This window comes from Mastomys coucha, unplaced genomic scaffold, assembly GCF_008632895.1.
Source record: "Mastomys coucha isolate ucsf_1 unplaced genomic scaffold, UCSF_Mcou_1 pScaffold4, whole genome shotgun sequence".
NCBI classification, from domain to species: Eukaryota; Metazoa; Chordata; class Mammalia; order Rodentia; family Muridae; genus Mastomys; species Mastomys coucha.
This window is the reverse complement of record NW_022196910.1, coordinates 18,337,280-18,354,087: the sequence shown is the minus strand read 5'-3', so window position 1 is coordinate 18,354,087 and position 16,808 is coordinate 18,337,280. Positions and strand designations below refer to the sequence as shown.

Below are 16,808 nucleotides of genomic sequence, written 5' to 3'. Positions count from 1 at the left end.
CGCCCCCCTAGCGGCGTCTCCAGGCAGCGGGCGGCGCTCTCCATTGTTCTGCGGCCACGGAGGGCGTGGGCAGTGGGAGGTGTCCGCGCCGGGCCGCCCGGGGCTTACCGTTGCGGTCCCACCGAATTTGGGGCGCCGGGCCGCGGGGTGCCTAGCTGGGCCGGCTGGCGCGCGCGGGGGCTCCGTGCTCCCGCTCGCCCGCGCTCCGCGCCCCTAGCATCCTCGGTTTCTATGGATATCTCGCGCCTCCGCCGCCCCCTCCTCGCACTTGGAGACGCGGCTGGGGCGGCAGCTCCACCGGCGCCCAGGTGACCGGCTCGGTGGCGGCAGCAGGGGTGGTGAAAGGCAGGGTCAGCGCGGCTGGCTGTCACTGCCCTGGGGATGAGGTGGTAGTGGACCGGAGGGGCCCGAAGGCGGGTCCTGCTTCACCCGAGGCCACTCCAGTGTTTCCTCCCACTGACCAAGCTGCTTTGTGTTTGCACCGCAGAAGCCGCCCGCAGTGTAAAACTCAACTTGTGTGGATCCCGGCCATCCTGTAGGACTTGGATTCCTGTGGCGTTCACTGGCCTAACCTTGGCTCAGTAGGCTAACGGGTCTCAGTTAAGATTTGATAAGGCTCAAATAATCTGCGCCCCTCCGTTTCCACCAGTAATAGTTGGTAACTTCTACCAACGTTTGTAGAAATTTTCACTTTGGCCAAGGCTTCTTTTCAAAATTATGCCAATTAAAGGGAGTGCTCCTGTAACTGATTTTAAACAAAACTTTGCATTTTGAGAATCCCAGTATGTTTTCCTTAACATGAATAAACAGAAATCATTTGTCTTAGCCTGCACAATGCCATACTGATTCCATGAACAGCACATCTGCCAAACCACACATCTTGGTCCTCAGTTTCTTAACGTTGCATCTGCAAGTGTTAAGTTGCCCATTTAGGCTCCTGTGGGAGCCACAGAGTCTCACAGGGAGACTGCTGAGGTCTGGCAGCAAAATAAACAGCACCTCGGGGTCTATGTAAAGATTGTATCGAAATACTTAAGGAAATGGCTAACATGATAAATCCCTAACAGTACTTGTGCAGGGCAATCCATTTTTTTTTTCTTTCTTTCCCGGTATGCATTTATTGCTTTAAAGCCAAGACAAGCAAAGGTCAGCGGCAAAAACTCAAAAGACTGAAATGGAAGTGTAGTGCCTGTCTTGTAAGAGGTAAAGTTTAGTGAGCACCTAGAATTTCCCAGGGATCTGTGCATCCTTCCTTCCATCCTCACAACCCTGTGACTAAGTTTCATCACTACTCTTGCTGTGAAGATGAAAAAGACAAAGTCTCAAAAGGATGGTGTAACCAGCTCTTTCAGCAACAAGAAGCACTGTCTCTTTGCTGCTAGCTCACCGTCTGCCTCAGTGGGAGTCACATAGTTCCCAGGGCTCTTCTATTAGCAAGACACAGGCCCGGGACAAAGAGCTGGGCCTGCTAGACTGGTGAACTAGGGGTATTTAATTATATGAAATTCAGACTTATATTTCATTTACATCGGAAAAGAAAGTTCCCGAAACCCCTAGTGCTGGGGAGTGAAGACAGGCCCTTATACATGCAAGACAAGCACAGCATGGCAGAGCTACATGGACATCCCAAAGCCTCTTTTTCTACATCTTACACAGGTAAAGAATCAGACTGCATGCTATACTCTGATGAATGGTACCTGAATTTTGGGACGTGGGGAGGGGAGAGGTGGGACATGTTGTGGATAGCTTTTTTTGAGATTAGCAAACTTTCGGTGGCTTCGAAGGTAGGTCACCTCCTCAGGTTTTCATCCTGGAGCTCAGTTACCTGTGTGCTGTGTATAAATGTGTCCTTTTGGTTTTGCAGTCACGAAAATGACTGAGGAATACTACTTGTCAGAGTATTGCTCTCTTGTGGATATTATTTTCAGGTTCCCAATATAGGGCAATCTAGAGATACCCTTAGGAGGGATGTGAACTATTGTTTTCCCTCCCCTGAGTTGAGTGCTCTGCACTCTGGAAACATTTGAGACCTCTAGGTCATTCTATGACTGCGCCACCTCTAGAGAATGAATGGAAACTTAATTCGCTGTCAGCCTTTGTGCCAGCAGGTGGAAACAACTCTGAAAGGCAGCCAGCCAGATGGGAAAGTTGCTGTCCATGGTGGACACTTACCATGCCTATTCTGTAGGACTAGCGAATTCACAACCTGAATACTAGATGTCTGTGAATTAATTTCAGCACGGTACTAATGGAATCTGGTAAGAACCCCCATGTATGCACACTAAAATATAAAGGTATGGGGGGGTGTTGTCGGTTGTGGTTGACAGCTCTTGCTGTTCATGCTGAGGACCGAGATTTGGTTCCCAGCTCTCACATGATGCCTCACAGCTGTGTGTAACTCCAGTTCCAGGGGATTTGATGCTGTTTTCTGGCCTCTGGCCTCTTCAGGCACCAGGCATTCATATGGTGCACATATGTATATGCACACAAGGAAAAGCACTCATAGACATAAAATGAAAAAAAATATAAATATCAACATAACCCCCACTACTTGAGGGGAAATATTAAATAATTCATAGCAGAAAAGGCATTTTGCTCTAAACTCAAGTAGATCTTACTCATTGAAAATTTAGACATTTTTATATTCCAGAAAAGCTTCAAGATATGAGTCCTAGATCCCAAAGCCCAAAGAGGCTAAGTCTCTTGACTAAGGGCTATCCTTACTGGAGGCAGCACGAAACCACTCACCCTTGCCCCTTGTCCCAGACACTTATTTTGGTATTATGGAACTCCAGGAAACTCAGTGTCAGAATTCCTTCTGTCATTTTTTTCCCTGCTAAAAAGTCATTCAACTTCTTGTTTATGTCATTTGAAATTTGAAGACTATAAAGCCTCGTGTTCCTCACTTTTAAAATATTCTAGGCTTTTAAGTAATTGTTACTTGCAAAATGATACAGTTTAGGAAGGAAAAAAACCCCCTCATGATACTAAAACTCAGTCTGTGAGTATACGCAGAGAAGAGCATGGCAGTTGCTTCAATACAGGCCATCAACATAACCTTCTCAGTGTAAACTGATTATTTAAGAGCAGTCATTTTCTATCAGACAGACTAACATTAGAGATGTTAACTTCCTAAATTCCTTCTTTGTGTTAAAAAGGTACCCAGAGGATCAAATAGATGATTCCAGAGATAGTGAGACCTTGTCCAAGAAATGTGTGCAGCAGTGAGCTGAGGTACCTTTGTAGCCACTGAGAGGAACAATGTCTAATACTTTATGCGTTTGGTGGTAGCAGACTGCACAGTTTGGCTCCAAAATGTGGACTTGTATGTGTGGATTCAAGTTATGGGTATTCCACTTAAGCGCTCTGTGATCTAACGTACTCTACCTAACTTTTCTGAGCCTCACCATTCCAATTTGTAAGATGAATGTGACAATAATGGAAGCTGCCTCACAGAGCAGTAGCTACGAGGAAAGGAAAGTAATTATGTGTAATGGTCTTCTTTGGTGTGGTAACTTGGCTGGCTGAAAATTCCCAGTTATTTAAACACTAGCATAGACATTGCAGAGGTGTTTCATAGATGTAATTAGAGTCCATTGACTTTAAGGAGCCTGTCTTAGATGACCTGACTCAATCGAAACTCTAAAGGCAGAGCTGGAGATACCCCAAAGAAGGAATGAAACTATTGGAACCTGTTCCCAAGAGTTCAGTACCCTTCCTGACTGCCCTGTTCTAGACTTTAGACGTACCTGGTGAGCCCCCTTCACATAAGTGGATCCTCTGCAATATGTCTCTTAGAATAAGTATCCTACTGGACTCTTTTCTGATTGGACCCTAATTGAGACACCACAAATGGTAGAAAAAAAAAGTAATGAAAGTATCTACAATAAAAGAACTGGAAAAATTAGCTCAGTTAATTCTTTTTTAAAAAAATTACTGTGTCTCACAGTACTGAGATTGTTGTTCGATTTTTTTTTTAAAAGATATTGGAGGATCTAGAGAGATAGCTCAATGTTTAAGAGCACTGGCTGCTTTTGCAGAGGACATAGGTTTGATTCCCAGCAACCACACTGTGGCTCACAGCCATCTGTAATTCCAGTGCCAGGGGATCTGATGCCCTATTTTGACCTCTGCAGGCACTGCATGCATGGGGTCAGTGCACAGACCTACATGCTGGCAAAACACCAATAAATATAAATAAACCCTTTAAAAAGAGCTTTAGATGGCAAAGGAGTATTTCACTATTAGTGTTAGAGATAGTTAGGCCAATCAGAAATGGATTTAAGGTTTTAGTAAAATTTCCAGAACATGGAAAAAGTACCAGTAGGGTTGTGCCAGTAGAGATACCATCTGGAGCTGTGTGGGGGAATTGTGTAAGGAAGCAGTGTGAGCTTCCTGGGGGAGGAAGGTAATGAACAGAGAGGCAGGCACTCCTCTCCCAACACACCCTGTCAGTTTACTGCCTGAAAAGGAAGGACTGGTTTTCATGAATCAAGTATGGAATTCTGGGATTCAATCTAGTCTTCAGTTAGCTATTATTATATACCCAGAAGAATGGCTTTGAGGTCTTATAGAAAGATATGCCTGCCTTTAAGTATTACAGTACAAATATTTCTTATCTCAATGTTAGCCTGTCCTTGTATTTTACATATTTGCATCTTAGATTCTTGTCATTTGTTTTGAGCATTTCTAAGTAAGGGGAAAATGCTTCCAGAATATCATTGAAAAACATGCATGGCACAAATGTATATATTCAGAACTGCATCTCTCCTTCAGAATTACAATGCAAAGTTTGTGAAAATAAGCCTGGAAATGCATCAGATAAATAAACCGACATCATCCAGGTAGCCTCAGGAATAGGATTAAAAAGTGAGGATGCTAAGAGATAGAATGCACCTTTCAGCTTTGTAGCAAAATCAGAGCCAATTTTACAAATGTATATTTTTAATATTGTGTGTTCATGCATGTGCATTTGTGTGCATGAAGCACAGGCAACTGTCCCAGGATTCTTACTGGTGATTTTTCTCAAAGATAGTGATTAAAAGCACTTTTACTCATTTATTGGGGCCTATGATTCAAATGATAAGGTGGCTGTTCAGTGATGGTAGGTTAAGTGAGAGCAAGGCTCTGATATTGTGGAACATTTACAATTTATCCTTTTGAATTCCAACTAGCATGTAACTTTCCTTAGGAATAATTTTATATTTTTCCCTCTGCATTGGCCTAGGAAGTACCTTTTTTGCTGACATAGTAAAACTTCACCCTTTAATATTGTATTCATCATTTAAAATCACAATTTTAGTTATAAATCTCCTTGTAAGAATGTGTTGGGTGTAGTGCCTTGCTTGTGTGGTTTTTTTAAATTTATGTAGAGGTCTTTTGATAAATGGGCATTGAGAAATTTACTGAACAAGTGAAAGAAAGCTTAGGACATGATGAATTCTAGTTCCTACCCAGCTAGACAAAAGGAGGAAATCAGACAATAGAAACATGGAGCTCAGAAGAGAGATATAAATCTACTATCAGCTGATTCTGGTAGTTGGAAAGCCTGGGAGTGAATTATGTCAACCACAGTTGCCTGTTCATTGAAGTCAGGAGCAAATGTTTGAGGTCAGTACTCTGGACAGCAACCACGCGGTCCATCTTTTGTACTGGGATAAAAATTTCAGTAGATTAGAAAAGTTGTAGGAAATCCCACCCACAATTTTTTTCAACAACGTGGATACGTTTTCAGGAGACAGATATCCCAGAACTACACCACTGCAGAGATAAGCATACAATCAATATGGATTTAGAATCTTCACACTGTGGAGTTTTGTCTCCCGGCATGCAGAAAGCAAGGGCTTGGGGCTTTGTTATGTTTTGACCAAGGGCATGGGAGATAAATAAGAGAAGAAGGAGGAAACTCAAAGAGAAAGGGGTGGGGAGTAGAGACTGTGCAACGAGGAAACAACAGAATGAGGTGTTCAGGAGAGTCAGGCATTGGGGAAGGCTTTGGTGCTCAACAGAGGTCCTGAGTGATGTGGGCCCACCATAGAAGCATCAATGTGCTTCCTTAAATGCAAGATTTGTTTATGTGTAATGAGACAAACTCCTGTGTGTGTAGATGTTGTTATCTTTATTGCTCTATCATGCTCTCTCACTGTGGGAAAAATCCCTTTGTTTAGATGCAATTTAAAAAACAACTTACAGACCCGCCTATTAACTGTGGTATATTTACAGATCTCACTACCAAGCTGAAACAAGCCAGAGTGAGCAGACGGGACTTGTATTTTTTCCTGAAGGCAAGCAGGCTTGGAGTCCAGGGGGAATGAATGTAGACACCAAGGCCCATCTGCTGAAAATGTTCTGCCCCAGTCTCCTGAATTAAGACCTAGGGACATTTTTTTTTCATGTTAACTACATCCAGGGCCAGAACCACATGCAGCTCCACTGAGCCATAGCTAAGCCCTCTGCTTGCAGTGGTTGCTTACAATCAACCTCTGGGACTTAGTTTCAGCTGCAAAACACAGGTGGTAAATACCCTACCTTTTTAACACCTTTCAAAAACAAAGCAGCCAGCCATGCACAATAGACACAGCTACTTCCAAGGCTAGCAGCAAGACCAAGTGTCAGGTAAACTCTTTCACTAAGTGACCATACACCTCATTACCTAAGGATAGTCCTTGTTAAATGCGTCAGACTATATGGTCTGCTTTGCAGTTTAAGGCATACCAGAGACTTACTCAGGGAATTTCTACGGATGGCACATGAGACAGAAAAATCCCTCAGTCTGCACTACATGCCAGTCCAGCTTGATTGTCCCCCTGCTATGAACCTTGAGAATGGCTTAACCTTGAGACATTCCTGGTCCCAGCATCAATAAAATAAGGGTACTCTTTAAGGATGTAAGATTGCTTAAGAATGAAATGTGTGCACCTATGTGACACTCTGCACCATGCATGCCTACAGCTCAGCAGTTACCCATCCAGAGAATTAATTCATCCTCGTATTAATTCGTAAGCCTTCACAAACCCACTCTACTCTATCACCAGAACTAAACAGCCAAGCTCGCCCCCAGCACCTTCTCCCATACTCATCAGCTGGGCAAACAAGAAGAGCTGCACACACCTTGGAAACCCTTTATACTACAGACAAATAACAAAATCTCAGTTTTTTTCCCCCATCAGTGGGATCTGGCAGGGGATAAATAAGACAGTTTCAATATTTGTTTGTTGTTATATACAATATTTTTGTAATTATCTAGCGGCATATATTAAGTGTGTTGAAATACGTTAGAAGAACAAAGGAAAGAAGAGTTACAAAATAAATGTAAGTAGTAAGTAAATATGATCAAGGAATCAATCTTTGGCCCACTGTCAGGTCAGAGGGTTCCATTGTTTATCCACTGTGGTTCACTTGGGGAGGGTCAGGACAGAGATTCTCTTGAGGCAACTGAGAAAGAGGAGCCCTTCTTCCCCTGGGTTTTCTAAGTTGATAGACCTGGTCTTAGCAGGGTATTGTTGAGGGCAATGTCATGGGGAGTGTCTTCCTTTGGGTGAAGCTGGTGCAGAGTGCAGAAAAAAACAAATAGAGAATGAGAGACTAGGTGTGGTTGTGCATGTCCATGATTCTAGAACCCGGGAGACTGAGGGAGGAGAACCACAAATTCCAAATCAACAAACAGACAAGTCAACAAAAAAATAAGAGGTGAGGGTGGGACTGGGGAGACAGTTCAGTCAGTAAAGTGCTTGGCCAAGCAAGCATGAGGACTTGAATTCTGATCTCTGGAACCAGTCAGGTAATGGCAGTGTGTGATGTGACACCAGTACTGCAGAGATGTTGGCCTGCCAGTCTAGCTGAAATCAGTGAGCTCCAGGCTCAGCAAGAAACCCTCTCTCAAAATATAATGCAGCTAGTGACAGATGAGGGCATCCACCATTGACCTTGGTGTCTGTGTGTATGCTCCACCCCCATCCAATATGAACAGGGAGACCAAGGGATTCCAGTCATAGTGTTTGAGGCTCAGGGTATGCTGATGTTTAAGACCTCCAGGCTTCCATCTCTTACATGAGCTTGCATGTCTCTCATCTTGCTTGGAAAATTCTGAGTATGGTTTCTCACATTGCAAGTGTCCTGACTGACTCAGAAGGAAATACTTAAATATAATTATGATGATCTTTTCTGGTTGGCAGTGAGGCTTTTTCTTTTTGGGTTTTAACAAGGTATACAACCAAAGCTTGGGTCCTTCCAGCAACAGAGAGCTCATTGCCAGTTGAAGAGACTATTAGGGTATTTGGACTTTCACCACAAAAAATTTGTGTGCTAGGTGAATATTTCTTTTCTGAAGTTATCACTTATTCCATCCATCTCAGATGCTATGTCCTGTGTTATAATAACAAGTACGAAATTACCTCATTTATTCTCAAAACTGCCTTAATACAAAAATACTAATTTGGAAGACATTGCAAAAAATCTTTTCCTCAACTCTGTACCAGCTTTATGCCTGGGCATACCTCTCTACAACATGGCCCTCAACAACCCCTGGCAATGCCAGCTCACAAGTGCAGAGAATGCGTAGAAAAGCCCTCCTCTTTCTCAGGAGTTCCAGAAGAATCCCTGTTCTCACCCTCCCTGAATGAACTGCTGTGAGTGAGTGATGGAGCCCTCTCGCTTGCCAGTGGGTCACAGATCCACTCCATGGTCAGCTTCTGAGGGACTATCAGGGGCTGAAGCAAGAGCTATGGAGGATGAGTTCATGTAAATGGAAGTGCACATGAGTGATGGATGGGGAGGTGAGGGGCAAGAGCAGAAGGATGCCTTCAAATGAACCCTCGACATGAGCCATATGGCATAAGAACGGTGAGAAGCAACTTGAGCAGGTAAAGATGAATGCTCTGGTTACCATGGTAAATTGAAAGATAGGGTCAATAATTCCAGGAGCACTTAATAACTCTATACATGTCACTAAGAATTGAACTGAATCTCATTCCATGTGAGCAAACCATCAAGAACAGAATTGGATGCACAGTGGAACATATATTTTAAAAGGACAGTTTTTTCCGAGGCCTTCGGTCACAGGGTAAGTCAGAATAACATGCTGATGTCCAGTGCCACAGCTGACTTCACTCTTTGCATCTCCTTCCTGTATCCCAGGAAGCAGAGGAGCTAGCCGAGAACTCAGTCTGAGAATGCAGCCCAGTTCCCCACACCACAGGTGCAGGAACCACCGGGGAAGTGTGCACTGGTAGAAGATGTTTTTGATGTGGGAGGGAGGTTCTCGAGGACAGAATGCATTTCTTGTGTACCTGTTCCATACCAGGCCCTTCATATGCCTTGCTTCAATAATCCTACAGAGCCAAAGCTACTATTTTACTACTGTTTCCTTCCGGATGAAGTGAGAGTTATGTCCCGACATAACCAGCAGCTATGGTGGTTCCTCCTTTACCTACTGGGGGTAGATTCCATCTTGGAGTACATTCCAAGCCCCAGTGGATGCCTGGAATGAAAGCTCATCCCAGCCCCATAGGAACTGTTTGCTCTCCTCCATATGCAAATGTACTAATTGAGCACAGCAAGAGATTAACAACAATAACAGTAAAATATGCGGCAAGGAAAGTTATTTAAAACTTACTGATTGCTTATTTATGGGATTTTCCACCTAATATATCTGGAGCGCAGCTGACTGACCGGAACCGAAGCCATGAGGGAGGGATCACTGTATTGAGAGATTTTCCCAATGCACAATATACAAGTGAGCATCCAGTCTTTGAAATATTCTAGGAGGTCAGGTTCATAATCGTGCTCCTGTTACACAGATGAGGAAATTGGGTGCTGAGAATGTCACAGGCTCAAGGTCACACCAGGTGAGCAGAACCAAAGGAGAGAGCTAAAGCCTTCCAGTTCCGAGTGTCATGCATTTTCCCATAACTCCTTGCTGGGGCAGACTGTTAAAAGCTGGTCTTTGCCCAAGCAAGGGCAGTATTAGCTTGGCCATAAAACAAGCCTCCCCTGATCCATTCCCCAGTCTGGTGCTTGGTAATGGCTGCTTTCTCCTTCATTGTCTCAGAGCACAAGGACACCAAAGGAAAACAAAATGGGTCTGCATCCCTGGAGTTTCTGACTGTAGGTGGAGGGGGTGATTCTTAAGGTCCACCAGCCCCTTCCTATTGAACAGCAGGGTGTGATCTGCCATTCAGGGTGTGTGAATCTATTTAATCTCCGTCCATACATAGTCAGGTCTCTGGATAAAATGAGCCTAAGGCCCTTTAGGACAATAATGGCTCTCTGAACAGAAGTAATGAGGGAAGCCTATTAACTCTTTCAGGCCATTAGCCTATCATTTACTAAATTACTACTTCCCTATAAATGGTTCCTAGCGGGTATGCAGGGTAAAGATGTTCTAAGTCACCTCTTCCATCTTTTAGCTGCACCCTCCAATTATGATAGAGCTCTAGAAGCTGTCCAATAACTACTCTGTTCTGAATCATTGAACACAGACGTAGGAAAAACACTCCATGCTACTGAGATGTGTGGAGTCAAACCTTTACACAAGGTGCAGGGGGCTGGGGGTTTCTTCTAAGAAGTGGTCCGGGTGCTTTAGCAGTCTGGGATAATGGATATATGTGATGAAGAACATTTTCCAGCTGGAGTGGGTGGAGAGGAGCAGATGCTGCCAGAAGCCCAGAGGCGGGACTTCCTTTCTCCCCTTTAGAAGGGAAGAGATGGTTTTGGTCTGAGAAGTCAGCATCCCTCCCATGTGTCTTTCGTGGCAGATGCATTTGAAGGGCAGGGTGTTCCCTGAAGACTGGTGTCACCCTGTCACTCGCAATGCATGGGCACTGTCAATGCACTGAACTGAGAACAATTCTCCTCCCTGGCGGGGAAGATAAAAGGGCTGGCACTCTCCTTTGCGCTTGTAAATCTGGAGCTACTAAGTAAAAGCCCTATAAACTTGCTTGGCCCAGCATTATTCCATAACGACGGCGATAGCAATAATACTTTGCATTTATGCAACATTAAAAAATTTGGAAGCACTTGCATATTGGTTATTTTTGAATTTGTTTTATTTCCCCTCCCCCCACCTTTATTGGAATATAATTGGCAAATAAAATTTGCCGAGGTGTATATCGTGCTATAAACAAACAGATCCATCATCCTGTGCAGTTTTTCTTCTCTTTCTTTCTCTGTATAGATTGAGAATATTTACGACACAGTGAATTTCAAGTATGTAATATATTACTATTAATGAGTTATTATGCTGTATATTAATTAGGTCTCCAAATCTATTCATCATTTTTTTGTGTGTGTATGCATGTGTTGTATGTGCCTGGCAACACGTGTATGTGCAGGTGCACATGCCTATGTGTGTGCACGTGAAGGCCAAAGAAGGATGCCAGGGATTCTTCATCCTTTTCCACCTTAGTTTTTGCACAGGTGCTCCATGTACAGGTGAGTCACCTTCAAGCTCCAGGTATCCCATCTGTCATAGGTTCTGGGGATTTGAACTCAGGTCGTCTTGATTTACAGCAAGTACTCTTGCCCACTTCCCATCTCCCAACTCCCTTATTCATCCATTGAGTTTGTTCTCATAGACCAACATCTTACTTGTGTATTCATAGTTGATCAGGTTGGCTTTGTGGCCGTGCTCCACGGTTATCTCAGAGGGCGTATAATGGCTGCTCTTGATCGCCAGTGTTATGGGACTGAGAATTATCTAGAAGACACATTTCTGTGAGAGTCGCTTACAGGGATTAAGTGGGGATGGCAGGGAGGCCTGCTCTCAAGGAGGTCTGAGGAGAAATCAGTGTGTATCTGCCTGCTATAGTTACTATTCCCTGAGTTGTCTGTTCCTGCTGCTGCCGTCCTTGGCTGCCATTAGATTCCAGCTTCTCTGGCCTCCAATGTGGATGTGATACCAGCAGTTCTTTAGGCAACTTTCAGACCTTCAGCCCAGACTTTGGGACCACTGAAACATTCCTATGGGTTCTGTCCTTTCGGTGAGCAGACCCCTATTACTGGACTCTTTAAACCTTATCATGTAAGCCAATCAAATAAGTATGCTTTTATATTCTATACACATTCAATCTGTTCCAACAGAGAACCCTGCCTACCACAGGGATTATTTAATTGTTTAGATTAATGCCCTGGAGTCAGGGCCTATGTATTCTGAGTAATTTCAACTTTGAATATGTGTTTTGTAAGTGAAGTCTGATGGGACTTGGAGCCACCTGTTGGTGCATGGAGTCTCAAGGCCTGTGTGGTCTTGGGATGAGGTTCTGGTTGCCAGTTTTCTAGCTTGTGCTCCATTCATGACATCTTTTCTCTAGCTTGTTTCAGAACCACCACTGCTTCTTGCTGAGGAAGCACTGAGTTGGCATTAACAGGAGTTGGGAAGGGATTGAGCCTGCATTCAGTCCTTTTCCTGTCTCTTCCCTTGGTGTCAGTACATATTCTTTACATGGAGGGATCCCCCTCCTGTGGCTTCTTGGGGTAAGCAGGGTAGTGGCTATCTTTGCCCATAATTTCAGCATCTTGGTTTACTCACTAGACAGCTCAGTACAAACCTCTCACCCATTCCTGATCCAAGTGTCATGTATACCCAGTATAAAGATCGCAATCCCCTAGGTAGTTGTCTACTGTAGGTCAGAGAGTCGGGTGTGGGAAGGAGAACCTAACTCTCCTGCCCCTGGCCAATGTCTTCACTGGACCTTGCAAACTACATAGCTGGTGCTACAGTTGACATATGTTGTCTGTGTGAAACAGATAGGACAAGGATGTTGCTGGTACTAAGACCAGCAGCTCATACTCTGTTGTCTAATATAATCCTTCTAACAGCTATTCAAGGCAGGGCTTATACAGTGAGATGATGCCTTCACTGCTCCGTGTCTGTTTCCTTATCTGCAAACCTGGCACAGTAATGCATACTCACGAAGACAGTGTGAGAATGAGATCTGATGGTGGGACGGAGAAGGAGTCTTGCTTGCCTGTATCAGTCCACCACTGTATTTGTTTGGAAGAAATAGCTTCATATATGTTTGAAGCAGGAAGTGAGAGTTCAGGATGACATGGAGGACTGCTTCTCCTATGTACATCTCACATATGGTTTGTTCCAAGACAAAGGAAGCATCAGTGAAGGCAAGGTTTGGTGGGGGGAGAAGATAGTAATGATGATGTGTTTTTTTTTTTTTTTTTTTTTTTTTTGTGAATGGAAATATTGAGTGGAGCTTTAAGTGAACTGTATGCATAGAGTTTATGTTGAACAGTCCCACCTGACCACCTTCACGAAGCCTTCAGGAAAGGCAAAGAAGCTGACTGCTGCTCGTGTGTGTGATTAGATTACCACAGGGGAAGGAGGTCGGTGTCTAGGAGAGATGCTGATATGCACATCCGTGTTGGCACAAATGGAAGCAGACAGCATGTGCTGGAAGATGAGTGTGGAGCTGATGATGAGTGTTAACCTCACCCCTGGACCATTTCCTCTTAGCCATCTCTGCATTTGGGATGGGGGTCCAAACATTGACTCATCATGCTCTACTTCATTTATATTCATTTACAAGGTCCTCCATCAGACACAACAGACACCTAAGTGTTAATGCAGATCAATATGAGGAGTGCATATTCATGGAAAGAAACTAAAACAGTTTTGTGAACTCATTTCAATGACCCTGTGATGCAGGGGTCAGTCTCTCCCATGTACTGATGAGCTTTAGGAAGCTCAAAGAGGCTAAGACACCTGGCTGGTATCTACCAAAATAGCTAAACAATTACACAAAACCGTGTTCAATAGAGACTGCTTCCCTGCTCATTTTGACTCCTTTAGCATACTTTTTTTTTTTTGAGTTTTGCCATTACCATGTGTGTTTTAAAATGCCACCAAAATAAGAGAGCTGACACAGAGAGACTGTAAGCCTTCCTCCAGAATGAAGGGTAGAGGAATGGAAAGAAGAGTAAAAACTGAAGCAACGATACACAGCACAGCTCAGCCACACCTTAGAAGACTGTAGAATCAAATTAGTATTAGTTGCTGGACTGTAATGGCACCGGAAATGGAAAGTGTGCCAGGTAGTTGCAACCCACGGTACAAGAAAAGCTGCCTCCAGTGTGTCTGAAAGCACGGTTCTTTCTTCAGCCAAGTCAAGTTCAAAGGAGCACATGAATAATTGGCTGCAGCTACCCTTTAAGCAAGTGCCAGCTCTCTCTGTTCAGGTTGATACATCTCCAAACCTCAGGGAGCCTCGAATCAGCTGCCAGGAGCCAATAGGCTTGCGAGCATTCATAACCAGACCAGGTGCTGATCCATCAAACTAATTAGCAGCCTGTGGGCTACAGTTAGCTGGAAAGGTAGAGTTTTTTTTTTTTTTTTTAACTCTTTTCCTGACAGACTCTGTGCGTTCAGAACAATGTTCTGTCAGTGGGCCCGCAAAGAAGAAAGCATGTAGAATTCAAAAGGAGAGAGGCTAAGAGGAAGTACATGTTTTCTTTCAGTGAGACAGGCTGGTAAAAGAAATAAGCTGTGATTCACAAAAATAGACACATGTATGCACACATAACATTATATATTTATTCACTTTACTTAGAACACTTGTTATTACCACAACATAGAATAGGCTAGTCGCAACTGTTCGTTTTCATTGATAATGATATGGTGATCTTGAAAACAAATAATAAACAAGGAGAAAATGAGACAGAGTTACAAAGGAGCAAGAGATGTCGCTTGTTAGCACTTAAAATGTATCTAGTCATCTGGTTCCTCAAAGAGCAGAGGCAATAGAATCAGCTTCTATTGCAAACTAGGAGGACACGTTAAGAGTTCCAGATTAAAGTGGAAGACTTTAATCTGTCCTTAATCTGGAAAGGAGGGGAATACAGTACCCTAGAAAAAGTGTCACTGCCAATCGCCCAGACCCTGCAAATCTACAGTGTGTAGATCAACAGAGAATACAGCCTGCTTTAGTAAACTTGTAGGAGTGTGGTAAATTGTACATTTAGAATTAGTTTTATTGTCAGAAGGAAACGGTAAAACAGAGTTAACAGTCAAGCTAACACGGCTCCAAATATCTTCAGTGATATAAGGGAAACATTCCACAGCCAATTTGTTCAATATTTATGACTTTAGTGAGGTTTTGTTTATCATAGATCCAATAATCTCCAATGGAACTGTTCCAGCCCATGATCTAGAGACATTAGATAATGAAGTATCCCAGTCCTTGAGGTAGCCAGACAGGAACATCTGAGGAAATGGAAGGCAGGATGCTGGCAGAAGCCTTCAGACAGCATTAACATTTACAGAGAGGTCTGCATGGGCTCTGAGTCAACATATGGAGAACCGAGGAAGGGATTCAATGGAAGTGGGGTTCCAGTGGCAGCCCTAACACCACCATCTGGAGAGAAATTCTGTGATAGATTAAAAGAACCTGTGATATCTTACTGATGTACTTTCTATTAATAACAAGATACTGGCCAAAGTTTTCCTGAACTACTCATAATCCAACTATTTGCTGCTTGTGCTGGGGTTAAAAATGTATTTATGTTTTGATGGGAGCAGATGCCGTTGTATTTGTAGACTTAAAGGATGAAGGTGTTAAAGCTGAGACTCTTCCAGTATCTTCAGGGACCCAAAGAAAGCATTATATTGTTGGAGGAGGTTAGGGTCTATTGGTGACAGTGTCAATTCTACCACAGAGAAATTAATCGACATGTTGAGATTACCAGCACAAATCTTTCCCCAAATATTTACTAAGTAAAATCTTATTGAGTGTTTCTTTAGGGAGAACAGAGCTAGGAGTTGGATTACTTTTGCTATAAGAAATTAATGCACTACCCTGACTGTAATCAATTTAGAGACTGTGATCTTTTAAATAGACTGTGGCAGGTGATTCAGGGTCAATACACTGCTAGATTCACGCCAAATGATAATTTCCAATAACACATCCTGCAGTATTGCACATACAATTCCACCGAGGCACAAGTCTGTTCTACGGCCACGACGTATCCTGGCTGTCCGGCTCTATCAATGTAGCATCTCTATTTCTCACCACCCCTTCATACAGCCTGCCTGTGGTTAGTCTGAGCTAACTCTGTGAGTGCTTCCTGAGTAACTCAGGATTAGCAAGGGGAGGGGATAACCACATGGCACAATCCTGCTCTGATCAACCTCACTAGCCTAGGATGCCTTAATTGCGCAACTCGCCTACAGGACGCTCTCTGCCTTTAACCAATCTTCTGCTTGGAGACCTGATCTTCCTGTCACCCCTCTCCTGGAAGTGTTTCTTGACAACTCAATAAACACTGCACCTGTTGGTGCCTGGTAAATGCTCTGTTAGTTACATTTGCTTCTCACTGGAGCCCCGTGAGGGAAGGGCTGTGTTGTGGTCTCCATTTTAGAAATGAAGACATTTAAAGATGGGGTGTTGAGAAACTTTGTTTGTTTGTTTTTTTGTTTTTTTTGTTTTTTTTGTTTTTTTTGAGACAGGGTTTTCTCTGTATTGCCCTGGTTGTCCTAGAACTCACTCTGTAGACCAGGCTGGCCTCGAACTCAGAAATCCACCTGCCTCTGCCTATCAAGCACTGGGATTAAAGGCATGTGCCACCACTGCGCAGCTGAGAAACTTCTATACAGTCATGGATAAGTAGCAAACCTGGGGCAGCCTGGCTCCAGTATGTCTGCTCTCTACTCCTCTGAGCACAGGGAGCCTAGGCCACACCACAGTGGACCAAGCATAGACCACCAGAGAACAGGCTGCCTGCATATTGCACACCACAGTCCTGTTGTACCTCTCCTCTTTCCCTGCCCTCTAACTTCAATCAATTCTACAGCACTCAGCCCA

The 16,808-nt window shown here is 43.7% G+C and overlaps 1 protein-coding gene across 23 annotated transcripts in view; it reads right to left on the bottom strand.

Annotated features, from left to right (window-relative positions):
• Anks1b (ankyrin repeat and sterile alpha motif domain containing 1B) overlaps window positions 1-16,808 on the bottom strand; it is a 1,082,674-nt gene that overhangs the window by 147,143 nt on the left and 918,723 nt on the right. The window contains exon 1 of one of the 23 annotated variants that reach the window (XM_031349159.1): window positions 109-193. The exons of the other annotated variants lie outside the window; for them this stretch is intronic. The gene's annotated coding sequence lies outside the window, so the exon portion shown is untranslated. Of the gene's footprint in view, window positions 1-108; window positions 194-16,808 lie in introns of those variants that run through there. 23 annotated transcript variants of the gene reach the window in all.